Genomic DNA, 17,485 nt, shown 5'->3' with positions numbered 1-17,485 from the left:
AAGTTGAAGATGAGTCCCAGCCCCCACATCCAGAGGACAAGATCAGCCCCTCACCCGACACAAATTCTACTGCAAACTTGGCTGGACTACACAGCACATTTCTGGGTTCCAATTTGGACACTACTACAGAACTGTGCACATGAGAGGAATTTTACTCTTTTTCTTTGTTTGATTTGTTTTCCTTTTCCAGGTAATTGTGTCTGTTTTGTTTTGGTTTTGGGTTTTTTGTTTATTTGATTTTGACTAATTCAATTTCTTATATTTATTCTTGTTTTGTTCTATTCAACTGTTTCTCTTCCCTCCATTCTCTCTCTTAGGCTTATGATACTTTCATGTGAATGAACATTGTCTTATTTTCCTGGTTTGCTTCAACATTCTTTTGCTTTATCTTTCATTCTTTATCTTCTGTACTCTTTCCCGCCTACCAAAACTTGAGTGATAACCCTTAGCCTTGCTTCTACCATATTTCTTACTCATCTGTTTTGTCCACTATCCCTCTTAGATACCACTCAGACAAAATAAAATCAGTCTACCAAGTGGAAACTCATTACATAAAAACTCCTAGTATATGTTGGGTTTTGTTATATAACTGTAGAGCTTGCTCCTATGATTAAAGGTACTAAATTGATAGTTACCACAGTTTGTCAGTTGCTAGTCTATGCTTGATGCCAATTGCACTGCTTTAGCCAGGATGTCATATATGTTATAATCAATTTTTCTCCCTCATATGTAACATTGCAATTCGGGCAATAAATATCACTATAGTTCATTACCAAATGATGGGGTGCTGAGTCTCATAAACATATACTTCTCATTCTTCATAAATTGGGAAGGTAGGTTCTTAGGATATGCACAAAGACCAAGAACCATTCATCTAGAAGAAATATCTGAGGAATAGACATTTTCTAGGAAAGCCTTGATACTAGGGATAAAGCTATCTACCATAAGAAATCTAGAAGCGTCAACACACACACAAAAAATAAAAAGTATAAAATGATCAGATGTAGAAGCAAAATGAAACCTCAGACCCCCAGCCCACCTAGGAAAAGTCCAGAGCACAATGAGACAGAAGAAATTTGAAGGCACACTCTAAATATTTCTGAAATGATAGCAGCAGAAGGGAAAAAACAAATGGATGTGGCTATAGAAAAATAATCTCTCAGGTAAAAAAGACATAGTGATCAACATAAAAGACATGCTCAATGAATCTAGAGTAAACACAGATTAAAAAATAGAGGAGCTTAGGAAAATGATAGAAACCATGGATGCCCAGCATAGGAAATGGAAGCCATAAAACAGATCCAAACAGATTAAAAATTCCATTGAACATATACACAATAGATTGGATGAAGGTGAAGGTACAACACCAGATCTACAAGACAGGATTGTGGTTAGCAACCACGAAAAGAAAGGCATCTTAAAAATATCAAGGGACCATTCAAAATCAATCCAACAGCTGCAAGATGAAGGAAAGAAAAACATATGACTATAGTTAAGGAGAAAGCCAGAGATAGCACAAACACCATAAAAATATTCTTCACAGATGTAATGGGAGAAAACATCCCAAATATGAATAAAGAATGTCACATACAAATAAATGAGGCATATAAAACTCTAAGTAGCCATTGTGGAGGAACATCTAGGTGACTCTCCTTGGAAGAGGAGCAATTGCCTCCATTTTGGCTGAGCTTAACCCTATTTCCATGTGTTTATGTGTACAGAGCTGGCAAGGACTTTTCTTTATTCCTTCAATTGGCTTTAAGCAATACATATCAGTCTATCCAAGGTGCTGATGGTAATCTTTGGAGATGGCAGGCATGTTTTCCTGGACCGCTCATTGCTCCCTTGAGTGAGCCAGCATGAGGCAGGGTATGTAAGCCAATGCTTCATGCTGTGTGGCAGGATCAAGCCTTGGGATAGAGGCTATGACTTCCTGGGGCTTCAAAGATTACACATCAGAACTGAAGTACTGACCCCAAAACATTAAATAGTATGTCAACTGTGTTATGGAGATTACTCTTTCTGCATATCCTTCTCTATACATGGCAGAAGTGATTTTAGGCCTCCTATCTAGCCCAGCTATGGTACTCACCTACTTCCCACAGTTCTCACAGTCACTCATCTTCAAGCCCCTCCCTTCTTCATGAATAAATAAAACTTGGGTTTTGCTTTGGGTTGAGGCCTTTGTTCTGGATAGCCATCATCATGGCTGGACTTAGGATCCTTTGGGTCCCAATAACTGCAAATAGGCCTTAGTATCTTTATTCTTGCCATGGGTTGCATTGGAAGTCGTAGATTGGAATTAACACACTAGAATTCCAATAACTTTTCATGGGACTACAAATATAAACATCTTAGGCCATGATGAGGACTGGAAAGTGTTCTCTATAGCAATGACCTAAAATAAATCTACAGCAAAGCATATAATAATGAAGATTCCAGAAATTCAGTGCAAGAACAAAATATTAAAAGTAGTTAGAGAAAACAAATCACCTATAAAGGAAAACCCATTAGAATCACATCAGACTTGTCAACACAAACCCTGAAGTCAAAGAGAGCTTGGAGTGAAGTATTTCAAGCTCTAAAAGAAAAAAACTCCTACCTATGTTGACCTACCCTGCAAGCCTATCTGGCAAAATCAATGGAGAAATAAGATACTTCCATAACAAAGGACAACTGAAGAAATTCATGACCATGAAATCAGGTCTCTAAAATGCTCTGAAGGATATTTTAGAAAAAGGTAAGAAAGATCACAATTCCTAGAACAACAGTAGAAAGAAGCCACCAGGCAGGATAAGCAATTAAACATAGAGGAAAGACAGGGTGCCATCAACAGGAACATAATATGAGAATGATATGCCAGTAAATGTCCATTATAACCATCAAAATAAATAGTCTCAATTTACCAATTGAAAGAAATAGAATGGATCAAGAAGCAAGAATCAACAATATGCTACATAAAAGAAACATATTTAACTCAGAAAGAAATTCATAGACTAAAAGTCAAAGATTGGAATACAATACTTCATGCAACAGCAACCCAGAGAAAATAAGTGGCAGCTATTCTATTTGCAGATATTGTGCACTTCAAGCCAAGAATTGTCAAAAGAGACAAAGAAGGTCACTACAAACTTGTTAAGGGAAATTCCCAAGAAGAGCTAACAATCATAAATATATATCCACCAAATGCGAGTGCACCCAGGTATGTAAAACATAAAAATGTAAAATGGACATGAAAAATCAAATAAGTACTAACAGAACAGAAATGTGGTACCATAATATGCCACTGTCACAAATAGACAAACTAGAAAAAAATCGACAAATAAATATCAAAACTAAATCAAACCTGTGAACAAATTGACTTAGTAGATGCCTACAGTATTCTATTCCACAACATCACAATACACATTCCTTTCAGCTGCACATAGGATGTTCTCCAAAATAGATCACATACTAGCCCATAGAACATGCTTTAGTAAATCCAAAGGAACTGCAATTATCCCATGCATATTACCTGACCATAGAGCAATGAAAATAGAAATCAATGGCAAAAGAAACCACAAAAACTCAGTATAAATATGGGAGGATATTATACATATATGAGCAGAAATTAATGCAGTGGAGACAAAGAAAACACTACAAAGAATCAATGAATTGAAGAGGTAATTTTTGTAAGATTAAATAAAATTAATAAACCCTTAGTCAACCTTATCAAAAACAGGAGAGAAAAGACTCAAATTCATGCATTTAGGAATGAAAAGGCTGAAATCACAATTGATCCTGTGTAAATCCATGAGATCATCAATATCTACTTTGAGAACCTATACTCTAAGAAGATGGAAAACACATATTAAATTATAGAGCATGATCATGACACCCTTCTGCAAGCTCTAATGTGACTGTGCTTACTAGAAAGCAGTGCAAGCTGCAGAGAGGTGACTTCCCTAAGTTGGTTTTCAGCTTACTTCGTGAGTCTGGCTGAGGCTGTGTACATGTATTCATGGCAGCAAGTGGGTGTAATTGGGCTAGCATTTTCTGCCTAGCCACTTGTGCAGCACATTCATCTGCAATCCCTTTACCGTTTTCTTCAATGCAAATGTGATCATTAAATACTGAAATTTTATAAAAGCTTCAGGTTTATCTTTCTTTATACCTGAGTAATATTCCATTATATAAAAATACCAAATCTTAAATGGTCACAACTAGAGACCATACTCATAAGTGAAATAAATCAGACCTGCATGTGTAAGCAATGTATTGTCTCACTAGTGTAAGACCTGAAAGAGAGAATAAAAACTAAGAGCTATGAAAGACATTGTGAAACGAAAGGAAAATACTCAAAAGTAAAGGGCAACTGGGGTGTGGGAAAAGAGAAAGGAAAGAAGGAGAAATTATGTATGCATGTATATACAGGATAGCTAACATAGTTGAACTGTCTTCTATTGCTATACTGAAAGAAACAGTTAATGATTACTTGATTGATCAATATTGCATGTTTCCGTTTGTTTTCCTGAGAAACCAATTTGAAGATATCAGTACATAATACAACAATTGTTAATTTCCTACCACTTTGTTTGTAACTCTGTATTGTTTATATTGTTCTTTTGCTATTTTGTAAATGGTTGTCTGTTTGTTAATGTGTTTTCCTTCTTTTATTTTTAAAATAAAAAAAACCCACATCTTTTTATCCATTCCTCAGCTAATGGGCACTTGGATTGTTTCCAAGATTTAGCTATAACAAATTGTGTTAGAGATCATACTCATAAATGAAATAAATCAGACCCACATGTGTAAACATCATATTGTCTCCCTAGTGTAAGAACCTGAAAGAGTAAATAAAATCTGAAAGGTACAATAGATATTGTGAAAGTGAAAGAAATTGCTCAAAAGGAAAGAATGACTGGGATGAGGGAAAAGAGAGAAGAAAGAAGGAGGGGAAAAATATATATATATACGCACAAGCTCAAGGTAGCTAAGATAATTGTACTGCTAATTTCTATTGCTTTATTGAAAGGAACTGTTAATGTTTAATTGTTTGATCAATCTTACATGCCTATGTTTTTTATCTGAGTAACCAATTTGAAGATAACACTATATAATACAGCAACCATTATTAATTTCCTATCACTTTGTCTGAAATTCTGTATTGCTTTTATTGTTTTTGTGTTGTTTGGTTTATGTCTGTGTGTTTGTTAATTTGTTTTGGTTCTTTAACCTTTAAAGTAAAGTAAATAAATAAATAATGAAGTTCTGGCTGCCTTAGTGGCCTTTTGTTCCTTGTGAACAACTGGTCATCCCAGTTCACTGCTGCACTGCCTTTATGTCTGTTGATCTTTGTTTTCACTGTGCCTTGTAGCCTCTGGCAGGAGATTGGGACCCACTGCAGTGGTCCCTAATATCTGGTGTCCAATGTAGCCTGAACCCATGGCATTCTTGCCTGTCTCCTGGTTTTACTAGGAGTGTTTTGATGGTGTCTGGATCTCTCATGACAATTCCAGAGATATCTGGTGCAGAGCTAAGATAAGTGCCTTTGACACAAGTAAGACATTTGCTGGAATTAAAACGAGGAATCTTGCATGCCTATTTCTGGTGATCTGAGCAATTACTTTGAAGATAACAACACGTATTATAACAACTATTGTTAATTTCCTATTACCTTGTTTTGAAATTCTGTATCATTTTTCTTGTTTTCATTGTTTTGTTTTTGCCTTTTTGTTTTTTTCTTCTTTTTAAAAATAAAAAAGGACATTTCATTGTTTAAAATCTCTTTCTTTAAAATCCCTTTCTCTAACTTCTCTTTTAAGGAAGACAAAATACACAGTGTTAGCTAGCAGCATCACCAAAATACTCTAGAAAACAATTAATTGCAATCTTTAGTTCCGGCAGGCATTAACTTTGGATACTGAAATTTGGGATAAGGTGGGAAAAAATTTAAAACAGAGCTCATGTCTGAAGAGAAACTTTCTCCTGAAACCTTTTCTCCTTGGAATTTGGTAAAAATCTGTTTTAGGTCTCTTAAGTACTAGTACCCCCAAAGTTTATATTTTAGAACAAAACAAGGGAGAAAAATATAATGTAGAGGAAAAATCACCCACTACACTGCTGGCTCCTGGGGGAGACCCAAAGCCAGGTGAGGTTTTTAAAGAAACTCCTTAGCTTGTGCCTCTAGACTATTTAAATTTAAAACATTTTGAACCTTGTATATCTAAATACCAATAGGTTGTTAAGAAGGCAAGGAGATGTATTTGGATTTTGTTGTTTCCCACTGGTGGTTAGAAATGATTTTAATGATCAAAATTAGCTCATATCTGTTTAAAGAACAACAGAGTGTTATAAATAATGGAGCTCAGAAACCATTCAACATAAATTCAATTGTGGGAAAACATTATCAGACCTCACATCATGTTTTGTTTAGTTTTTTTATTTTAAAGAGAATTTTAAAAACAATAAAAAAATACAGAATTTCAAAGCAAGATGATGGGAAATTAACAATAGTTACTGTATTGTATATTGTTATCTTCAAAGTAGTGGTTCAGGGGCTGGGGATTTAGCTCAGCGGCAAAATTGCCTGCCTGGAAAGCGCAAGGTCGTGAGTTCGGTTCCCGGTACCAGAGAAAAACCAAAAAAAAAAAAAAAAAAAAAAAGTAGTGGTTCAGATTACCTACATCAATACAAAATTGCATTTGATCAATGAAAAATTGATCAAATGATTAGGCATTAACTGTTCCTTCCAATGAACCAATAAATATTAGTACAATTATCTTACCTATCTTATGTATATATATTTTCTTTCTTTCTTTCTTCCTTCCTTTCTTTCTGTCTTTCTTTCCTCCTTTCCCTCATCACAGTTGTTCTTTCATTTTGAGCAGTTTCCTTCCCTTTCACAATATCTATTGCACCATTCAGATTTTATTTACTCTTTCAGGATCTTATATTAGCGAGACAATATGATGTTTACACATGCGTGTCTGATTTATTTCACTCATGAGTATGGTCTGTAGTTGCATCCATTCACCTATAAAAAAGTGGAGTTTATCTTTCTTTGTAGCTGAGTAATACTCCCTTGTATAAAAATATCACATCTTTTTTATCCATTCCTCTGTTGATAGGCATGTGGGTTGTTTCCAAGATTTAGCTATTACAAATTGCGCTGCTATAAACATGGCTGCACGTACATCGCTGTGGCATGATGTTTTCAATTCTTCTGGAAAAATAACCAGGAGGGGAATAGCTGGGCCAAATGGGACCTCTAATACTAGCTTTTTAGACATCTTATTTGTGCCTGCTTATCCCCTAGTAAATATCTTCATTTCAATATGCGGTTGCAGGAATTGGTGACAGATCAGGCTGATAAAATAGACAAGAAGCTGGAGCCAACATAACAGCAGAGGTCCTTTTGGGTATGGGAGCCTTTGCAGATATAGCACAGCAAATACAATATACTAATGAGACTACTGGAGAACTTTTCTTGGCCCACACCTCCAGAATTTTTAGAGACTGACACCATGCCCAAGATGGTTGTATGGTAGTCTTCAGGGGTCATGGTGACAGAGGTGGTGATAGTAGCACAGGACCTGTGCTGAGATGAATAAGGTGGCCACATTGGGACAGTGACAGAGCTGTATAAGAGAAGCAGCTTTCCCCTCTCAGCTTCCTTTGGCCAGGATGGGCATAGTGGCACAGGCCTATAGTCTCAGCTATGGGAGAGGCTAAGGTGGAGGAATGCTGGAACTCATTATGTTGGGACTCCTAGAATCAATGTTAGCTCAAACTATGTTAAATTTTACAGAGAGGGATCCCACAGACACTGCTTGAAAAATAAGAAGATCCCCGGTACTGCAAAAAAAAAAAAAAAAAAAAAAAAAAAAAAAAAAAAAAAAAGAAAAGAAAAGAAAAATAAGAAGATCTGAGTAGGTGAAAGAAGATGTAGAGATGACAAAACCAGTAGCTAGTGAAAGAAGAGGGCAAGGAGATGCCAAAACTCTTAAGACAAAATAAAATATAAGTATAATGCATTACATAAAACAATTCAGGAGAAGAAGTAGCTTACCTGCATGCCCTCAGGACATGTCCCTGCCCTCTCCACAGCTTCAGGGCTGTGCTTAGCTTTTGCAGCCTCTGTCACCCCTTCAACTCCCTGCCTTGGGTGAGGAGGTTGGCTTGGTTGAGGGGCCCAAGCCAAGGGCACAGAAACTCTGAGCGACAAGGATGAGGACTACGGCGTTGACAGTGGTGGTAATGACAGGCCTCAGCTGGCGGGGAAGACAAAGGCAGCCGGATCGAGCTCAGAAATGTAACACCACACAAAATCAGACAGTTGAAGAGGTTAAACCCTGTCATCTTTCTAGTCGGCTATCATAGCAAGTTCTACAAGGATGTGCTGGAGGTTGGCGAGTAGCAAAACTTGGTGCAGTATGCTGCAGGGTGGATCATTCACAGAATAAGAAGAAACTTTTTATCATGACACTAGGTTGTCTTGCACCCTACTGAAGGTTAGGAATAGAAACTAAAATGTTAAATCATGCCTTAAACATCTGTGAGAAAGATGGTACTTTTGACAGCATCTATCTGCACATCCAGATCAGCAATGAGTCAGCAATTGACTTCTACAGGAAGTTTGACTTTGAAATTATTCAGACAAAGAACTACTATAAGAGGATAGAACCTGCTGATGCTCAAGTGTTTCAGAAAAATCGCAAAGTCCCTTCTGGTCAGAATGCAGATGTGCAAAAGACAGATAAATGAACAAATCACAAATGAACTTGCTTGTACTTGCTTGTTGCCAAATAAAAAGAGAGGTCCATCAATGCTCTCCACTCTTCATTAAGCTTTCCCTCCTTGTTCTCTTGTTTTTGATTTTCCTTTTTTCCCCCTCTTTCCTTTAAAAGTTTAAATAATTTCAAGGACTTCTAAAAATAATTGTGTTTCGGTTCTCTCATTTTTGTAAGGTGGTTGGATTGAAGGAAGAAGATCTGTTTACTTTCATAGTTAAGATATATAACCCCAAAATTTTGAGTATCAAATGATTCCAAATTTTAAACTTTTTTTTTAATGTCCTGCTTTCACTTTGAAGGTCAGAGCCTACAAATATTGTTTATTTCAAAAGACACAGCAACAATATCTTTTTCTCTGATTCATAGACAACTTTGGTGTGTTGTGGTACTTTGGGTTTTTAAAGACTATTTGTGGGATGCTTATTCCTAGACATTGCCTTCACCCCACCTTTAGTCCTTCTGAGCACTTTCAGGAGTTGGGCCATAGTTATCCTTGTGAGAAATACTAAGCTTATTTAGATTCTTAAAGCAATTGATTTTTCTCTTCTTGCTGATCGGTGGGGAAGTTTGAGTAGGTAGTGTTATACATTGGTCTAAGTATTTGAGTTAAACTGCATTTTTGTTAATGAGTGGATTGATTGTCAATAGATTTGTTTTTCCTGGTATTGTTACTAGAGGCATTAACATTTAGAGTGAGCTGATGAAATTTAATTTTTTTAATATCCAATTAGAGATAATAGCTGTTAACTGACCTAAAGAAGTTTATTGTGATTTAGTTTTTTCTCCTATAGTTTTTCTTCAGTAAGCCCAACAATATTATAGTTAATCTAACTTTAAAAATAGAGTTGATGTCCTTACAGGTTAACATCGCTAAATAAACCTGAAGCAGGTGTTTTTTTTCTTGGACATATTTTAAAATACCGAAAGGAAAGCTAAGATGGATTTGTGGCACAATAAATGCATTTAATGTCAACTAATATAGGCTGTTAAAAATGTTGCCAGTGAGTGTTTGATTTTAGTAAGAGGCGAAAGATTTATATGATCTGAACAGAAATCAGAGTATAAGTGTTTGATTTTATAGGAAAGAATATGCAGACATTATTTTTTTAAATTAACATAGCTATGATGATGCTCCTTATTTGTTGGAGAATATCCTGGGTTTGCTTATACTCTGTGCCTCCAGTATTGAATTTAAGGATTTAGGTTAAGGGGAATTATTGAACAAACTGCTTCTATTCTTGGGAAGGTAGAAGCATAAAGTGTTAATAGTACAAATGTGACACCCTCTAATAGCATAAAGTGTTAATAGTACACTGAGACCCCCTCTACTGACAGGAGTGGTTTTGTGCTAGATCATCATCTGGCAAGTAGGGAGTGGTTTTGACAGGTGAATAAGTATTTTCCTCTCATTGTCCAATCTCAATATTTGCAGTTGTTTTAGATTGTCATTGGTGGTGGCTCAAGAAAAATGTTGCTAAACATGTTGTTGTAATATACTTACATTGGTCATCATCAAAAGGCTAAGCTTTCTGTGGATAAAACAATAAGTTCTCATTAAAAGATGTCATTTAACCTTAAAACAATAGTTAATGAAAAAGGGAAATCCAGATGTATCCCTAAAATGCAATTAGAATTTGATAACTTATATTTTTATAATTTTAAACCTAGCTCCTGGATCCTCTTATCTCCCCATTGTGTTTCTTTGGCAACCTTCAACCTCTTTAGCTGAAGGCAGTAGGCCCTGAGTCCTGTGGTGCAATCTTCAGACAGGTCAGTGGAATGGTTCTGCCATGCTGATAACCTGGGGAGGAGGGTTTTATTATATTTCCATGGAAAGCAGAAAAATGCAATGGCTGCCATCCCAATGTATGCAATCATGAAAAGAGAAAAAGAATGAGACTCTGGTGATACCTGCTGACAGCAAGACCACTAGTCAACCAGTCAATGAGAGCATTTGCCAACATGGTCTTAGAGGAGGCCCAAACTCCACCCGTGTTGCCTGATGTTCCAGTAACAATGTGAGCCCAATAACAATGAGACAACTGAAGAAGATGCCACAAAACAGCTAGGACACTGGTAGCATGATAGCCTTCCACATACCCCTCAAAATGTGTTCATTGCTATCATGGCTATTATAGCCTGCACTGTATAGATAATGTGAGTGACAGGACAAGAGTATTGGGCCTATATGCCTAACCTTCCTCTCTTGAGGCTGGTTTCCTGGATGGATCTGCCCCAGAGATTTTTTCATTTGCTAGATAAAACTCTTAAGAGATGACAACTTTGCCTGGGCCTCAAATTACTAGCTTTATGGAGGACCAAACTTTGGTAAACCTTACTTCCCATTTTGTTCATCCACCTTTGCATGTCTCCATGCTGGACAATATTCCTAATCCTTGCTGGAGAGTAAGATCTCAGCGTTGGGTGGCCTACATAAAGGATCACATGATAATTCTTACTCTGGGCTTGAAACTGTTCTATGGAGATTATACTTATGTGTTCAAACCTGAATTTCCTGTTTGTCAATCCAATGTATTCCTTCCTCATTTCTATGACAGACGTATGGCCCAATGGGAAAATTGTAGAAAGACAAACAAGAGTACTAAGATAGATAAGTTTGAATTTTCCTTTGTATACTGAGTCCCACATGGAATGTTCATGGGAGAAGACAGAAGTTGGGGATGACCCACTTGGTCATAAATAAAAAAGCTAACCTATTTAGTATTCCCTTTGGAAATCAGCACCATCCCTTGAACAAGGCTGTATTTAGGTGGGGAAAAGGGCAGCCACCAATGGTGGAAAAGTTAAAATGACCATAACTAAACTTAAACATTTAAGTACTGATATTTGTGTATATGATCCTCATGTACTTCTTTACAGGGATATGATTTTGAATAAAACTTCCATTTCATGTTTTAATTGCTATCTCACCCACTGCATCCATTATGCAGGGGTGTCTAACAACTGGTGCCCAACATGGGGCTTGAACTCATGACCCTGAGACTGAGTCTTGTACTCTACTGAGTTAGCCAGGATTAAAACTTTCAAAATATAAGTTAGCAAATCTAATTGTATTATCAGGGGACATCTGGATTCCCCATTGTTTGATTATTAACTGTTGTTTTAAGGTTAAATGAGATATTTCAATAATTGCTTATTCCTCATAATTATAGGAAATTTGGGTTATATTCTTAATTCTCTGAAACTGAAAAAAATTATTGAGTGGATCTGTTACTATAAGTAGATCCATTATTAGTTTTTATTGTCTTAGGCAAAGGCCAGTGAACAAAGTTGTAGTATATGGTGACCGTATTTGTACTTTGTAACTTCAGAAACAGTATTATTGGGGGAGCAATAAGTTTAACTGTTAAAATTTTATCTGGATGTCAAGTACATTGAAATATGAACTATAGCCAGAAGACTGTTACATGGAAATTAATTAGGGACCCCTGCATTCATCCTCAATCTCCTGCCAGGTGTCATGGTGCATGATGAAAAGAAAGAGCAAAAGACAAAATGGTGGTGCAGCAGGGAACTGGGATGAACAACTGTTCATGGGGCACAAAAGGCTATGAGGTAGTCACAGCCTCAGTATTTAATGATCACATTTGCATTGAGAAAAATGGTGAGGGGACTGCAGCTGAATGTGCTAGAAAAGAGGCTAGGCAGGCAAAGTTTATAAAAGAGGGAACAAAGCATTCTTGTAAAAAGGATGGGACAGTCTTGTGCCAAGTTGTGGTTAACCAGTAACCTGCTGTGTAGCCAATTCTGGGAAGGAATTTTCTCTGGAGTCACACAAGCCTCAGCTGAAATGTTATCTCATATCTTAGCCCCATAGTCTCATAGCCCGCCTTTCTTGGCTCAACTGAGGCTGTTGGCAAAGAGCAATGCTAGCCCAACACTACTGGTTTGCTATCAGGAAGATATGTACATAGTCTCAGGTAGACTTAATAATTAAACCGAAAGCCAATTTAAGGAAGTTACCTCTATACACCCTCCACTGTTTGCTAGTAAGCACAGTCACATGTGGGCTTGGGGGAGGGTGATGTGCCAATCATCTACATGCAATCAAGAAATATAAAAATTACAAATAATCCAATATCAGTAAATTAATTTGAAAATTTAACTAAAACTTATCAATGAAAAAGAGCACAGGTCCTGGTGGATTAGCTGCCAAATTGTACAAGAAATTTAGGGATTTAATGTGAATTCTCAGGTCAGGAAAACAGAACAAGCTAAAGTCAAGAACCTAATGTTGAAGCTCAAGTCTCTAGAAAAAGAACAAGCAAAACCCAAGTCTAATATAAGGGAGGAAATTACGAACTTCAGGGCAGAAATTAATGTAATTCAGACTAACAAAATAATATAAATAATGAATTGAAGAGTTTGTTTTTTGAAAGATTAAATAAAATTGATAAATCATTACCCAATGTTATGAAAATAAGAAAAGAGTCAAATTCACGCAATTGGGAAACAAGGGTAAAATCACAAGAGATCCTGTGGAAATCCAGAGACTCATCAATACCTACTTTTAGACACTGTATTCTAATAAGTTGGAAAACACAAAAGAAATGGATAGATTCCTAGACACATACGAATTACCAAAACTAAATCAAGAAGACATAGAAATTCTAAACACAATATCAGTTATAAACCTGAACATGTCATTAAAAATTTACTGTCAAAGAAAAGCCTAGGCCCTGATGGATTCACTGCTGAAATCTCCAAGAAATTTAAAGAGGATCAAATGCCATTACTCCCCAAACTCTTTAAAGGAATTGAAAGGGAAGTAATACTCCCAAATTCATTCCTGAAAGTATTACCCTAATACCCAAACTAGAGATGGATCCAACCAATAGAGAACTACAGGCCAATCTGCTTAATGAACATCAATACAACAATCCTCAATAAGACAAATAGAATGCAGCAAATCAAGAAGATTATGCACCATGACCAAGTAGAATTCAGCCCATGGATGCATGGATGGTTCAACATATGCAAATCAATAAATGTAATACACCATATCCACAGAGCTAAAGAGAAAAATCATATGGGCATGTCAATAGATGCAGAAAAAGCATTTGGCAAAGTCCAACATCCATTCATGATAAAAACCCTACAGAAAATTGGAATAGATGGTGTTTATCTCAATCTAATAAAAGCTGTCTATGATAAGCCAACATTTGACATCATACTTAATGGTCAAAAACTGAAAAGTTCCACTTTAAAATCAGGAACAAGACATAGCTGTCCACTATCACCACTCCTATTCAGTACAGTTCTGTAAACATTAACCAGAGCAATTAAACAAGATAGAGAAATACAACAAAAAAAGATAAGAAAGGAATAAGTTAAATTATCAGTCTTTGTGAATGACATGATACTCTCCATAGAAGACCTCAAATACTCCACCAAAATCTTCTAGATTTAGTAACCAAATTCAGTAACACAGCTGGATATAAAGTCAACATTCAAAAATCAATAGCATTCCTGTACACAAACAATAAAGTCATGGAGAGAGAAATTAGTGAAACAATAGATTTCACAAGGAAATTTAAAAATAAATGAAACACATAGGAAACTGTCTAATGAAGGAAGTAAAAGACCTTTCCATTGAAAACTACAGTACTCTGAAAAAGGAGATGGAAGAGGATATCAAAAAGTGGAAAGTTATCCCTTGCACTTGGGTAGGAAGAACCAGTATAATGAAAATGGCTAACTTCCCAATATTGTTATACATGTTTAACACAATCACAATCAAAATGCCAATAATAAATTTCACAGAATTAAAGAAAATTATCCTAAAATTCATTTGAAACCAGAAGAGACTTAGAAAACCAAAAACCATTCTGTGGAAAAAAGCAAGGCAGGAGACATCACAATCCCTGATTTAAATTATACTACAAAGCTACCCTGATAAAAACAGTGTGGTACTGGCAAGAAAACACACCTGAGGATCAATGGAGCAGATGAGAAGATGTAGAAACAACTCCAAATACACTCAGTCACCTTATCTTTCCCAAAGGGGCTAACTTACTTCACTAGAAGAAAGACAGCCTCTTTTCTTAATGGTGGTGGAAAAATTGGCATTCAAAGATTAAAACTAGACACATATCTCTCACCATGCAGTAATATAAAATTGAAATAGCTCAAAGATCTAACATTGAAAGGGGAATAATAAATCTGCAGGAAAACAGAATCAGTAGAACTCTTGAAGGTATTGGTGCAGGCAAAGACTTTGTAAGCAAAACCCTGATTGCATAGGACATATTACAAAGCATCAACAACTGGGATCTCATCTTATTGAAAGCATCTTGTCCATCAAAAGAAATCATTAACAGTGTAGAGACAACCCACAGAGTGGGAAAAATTGCCAGCTATTCCTCAGACAAAGCACTCATATCTAGAATATATAAAGAACTCTAAAAAATCAGATGCATCAAATGTAAAGACTCAGTCCAAAAGTGGGCATCTGAAATGAATAGACACTTCTCTGGTGAACAACTACAAATGTCAAAAAAAATGTATTAAAGTGTTCTACATCACTTGCCATTTGAGAGGTGCAAATTTAAATAGCACTGATATTCCATGTCACCTTAGAAAAAAAGATATTATGATGAAATTAACTAATATCAAATTTTGGTAAATATGTAAGGAAAAAGGAACACTTCTTCGCTGTTAGTAGGGGTGTAGACTGGTGCAACTTCTGTGGAAATCAGTGTGGAGATTCTTCAAAATTAAAAATTAGAAGTTCCATTTGACCCAGCAATTCTCCTTCTTGCCAAAAGAGTTAAAAAATTAGAAGTTCCATTTGGCCCAGCAATTCTCCTTCTTGCCAAAAGAGTTAAAAACATCATACCACAGCAATATATACACACTCATGCTTATACTGGCACAGTTTGAAATCACTAAATCTTGGAAACAGCCCAAATCCCATCAATAGATGAATGGATAGAAGATATTTTTAATAGGATGGAATACTACTCAGTCATAAAAAGGATAAACTTTTCTTGGTAAATGAATATACCTTGAGACCATGCTCTTAAGTGAAATAAATCAGATAAACATGTTTAAATATTGCATGGTTTGTCTGGTGTGTGAAACTGAAACTGTAAATAAGGATGAAAATGTATAGTAGTTGTTGGGAAATAGGAATCAAATGTCCAGTTGGGAAAGGGAATTAGGGAGGGAACAGGGGAAGGAAGAAAGGGAAAAGAAAAAAGAGAATAGAAGAAAAAATGGAAACAGGTTTTATAAGTAAGGAGGGGAAAGGAGTTGAAGAGAGGGAAGGTGAATTGGAAAAGAAGAAGAATCAAGATATATCATGCAAGTTTCAAATTCACCATGATGAATGTGATCATTTGTATATCTAAATATGCCAGTGAAATTAATTAAATGAAAAAAATAAATTAAGAAACAATATATAAGAAATTAAAGAAGACACAAATGAAAAATATATTATGGTCATAATTTGGAAGAATTAATGTTGTTAAAATGCCCACAGTACCCAAAGAAATCTACATATTGATAATAATTCCTATCAAAATTCCAATGACATTTTCCCAGAAATAAAAAGAAAAATTTAAATTCATATGGGTACACAAGACTCTGACGAAGCAAAACAATTTGAAAAAATAAAATGAATCCTAAATCCTCTCACTCCTGATTTTGAATTGTATTAGAAATCTATACTGATCAAAACAATAGTATAATCTGATTAAAACAGATACATGGACCAAGGTAACAAAATAGAAACCCTAAAAATAGACTCTTAAATACACAGTGAAATAATCTTCTGCAAGCATGAGAAGAAAGCAACATTTGAGAAAAGAAAATCCCTTGAATAAATCTTGTTGAGAAAATTGAATATCCACATGCAAAAGAATTAAATGGGACCCTAACATTAAAGTATTTTTAAAAATCAGGTCAAATGGGTTAGTCTTATACATCACATATAAAACCATGAAATTCCTGGACAAGTTTTCTTGATATTGATCATTGTAATTATTTTTAATAGAATACCAAAAATAGAGGATAAAAAGTAAAATAAACAGTTGAGAATATATCAATATAAAACTTTCTGCAAAGCCAAATGAAACAATCAATACAATTGGAAGGCAACTGACTAAATGAGAACAAACTGATAAGGAGTTAACATACAGAATACAAAAGTAACTGCCACAACTAAAAATGTGCATCTGAATTTCTAAATGGGCATAGAACATAAGTGCACATTTTTTCCCATAAAAGACATAGAAATGGCCACTACATAAATGGAAAATGCCACATATCACTAATCATCAGGGAATTACAAATCAAAACCATGAGATATCACCTCATATGTGTAGAATGGCGATTATCAAAAAGGAGAAAGATAAAAAGTCTTGGCAAGGATGTGAAAAAAATAAATTTTATATTGTGGTATGAATGTAAACTAGTAGGGACAATACAGAAAAAATGTATGAAGTTTCCTTTAAAAAATGGAGCTATCATGTGACTCAGAAATGCCTCCTTTGGATATATACACAGAGGAAATGAAATCAGCACCTCACAGAGATATCTGTGCTTTCATATTCACTGCAGCATTGCTGACAACAGACAAGATAAGAAACGATCTAGGACTGGGGATACAGCTCAGTGGCATGAGTGCCTGCCTGGTAAGTGCAATGTCCTGAGTTTAATTCCTGGTACAGAAAGAAAAGAAAAGAAAA

General features: G+C 35.6%; 1 pseudogene; it reads left to right on the top strand.

The window, feature by feature from the left end:
- LOC102029236 overlaps positions 1-8,745 on the top strand; it is a 99,082-nt pseudogene extending 90,337 nt beyond the window's left edge.
- The last annotated feature ends 8,740 nt before the right edge of the window (positions 8,746-17,485 follow it).

This window comes from Chinchilla lanigera, unplaced genomic scaffold (assembly GCF_000276665.1).
Source record: "Chinchilla lanigera isolate Chin_1 unplaced genomic scaffold, ChiLan1.0 scaffold00161, whole genome shotgun sequence".
Classification (NCBI taxonomy): domain Eukaryota; kingdom Metazoa; phylum Chordata; class Mammalia; order Rodentia; family Chinchillidae; genus Chinchilla; species Chinchilla lanigera.
Note: the sequence above shows the minus strand (reverse complement) of the source record. Positions and strands in the feature narration are given on the sequence as shown.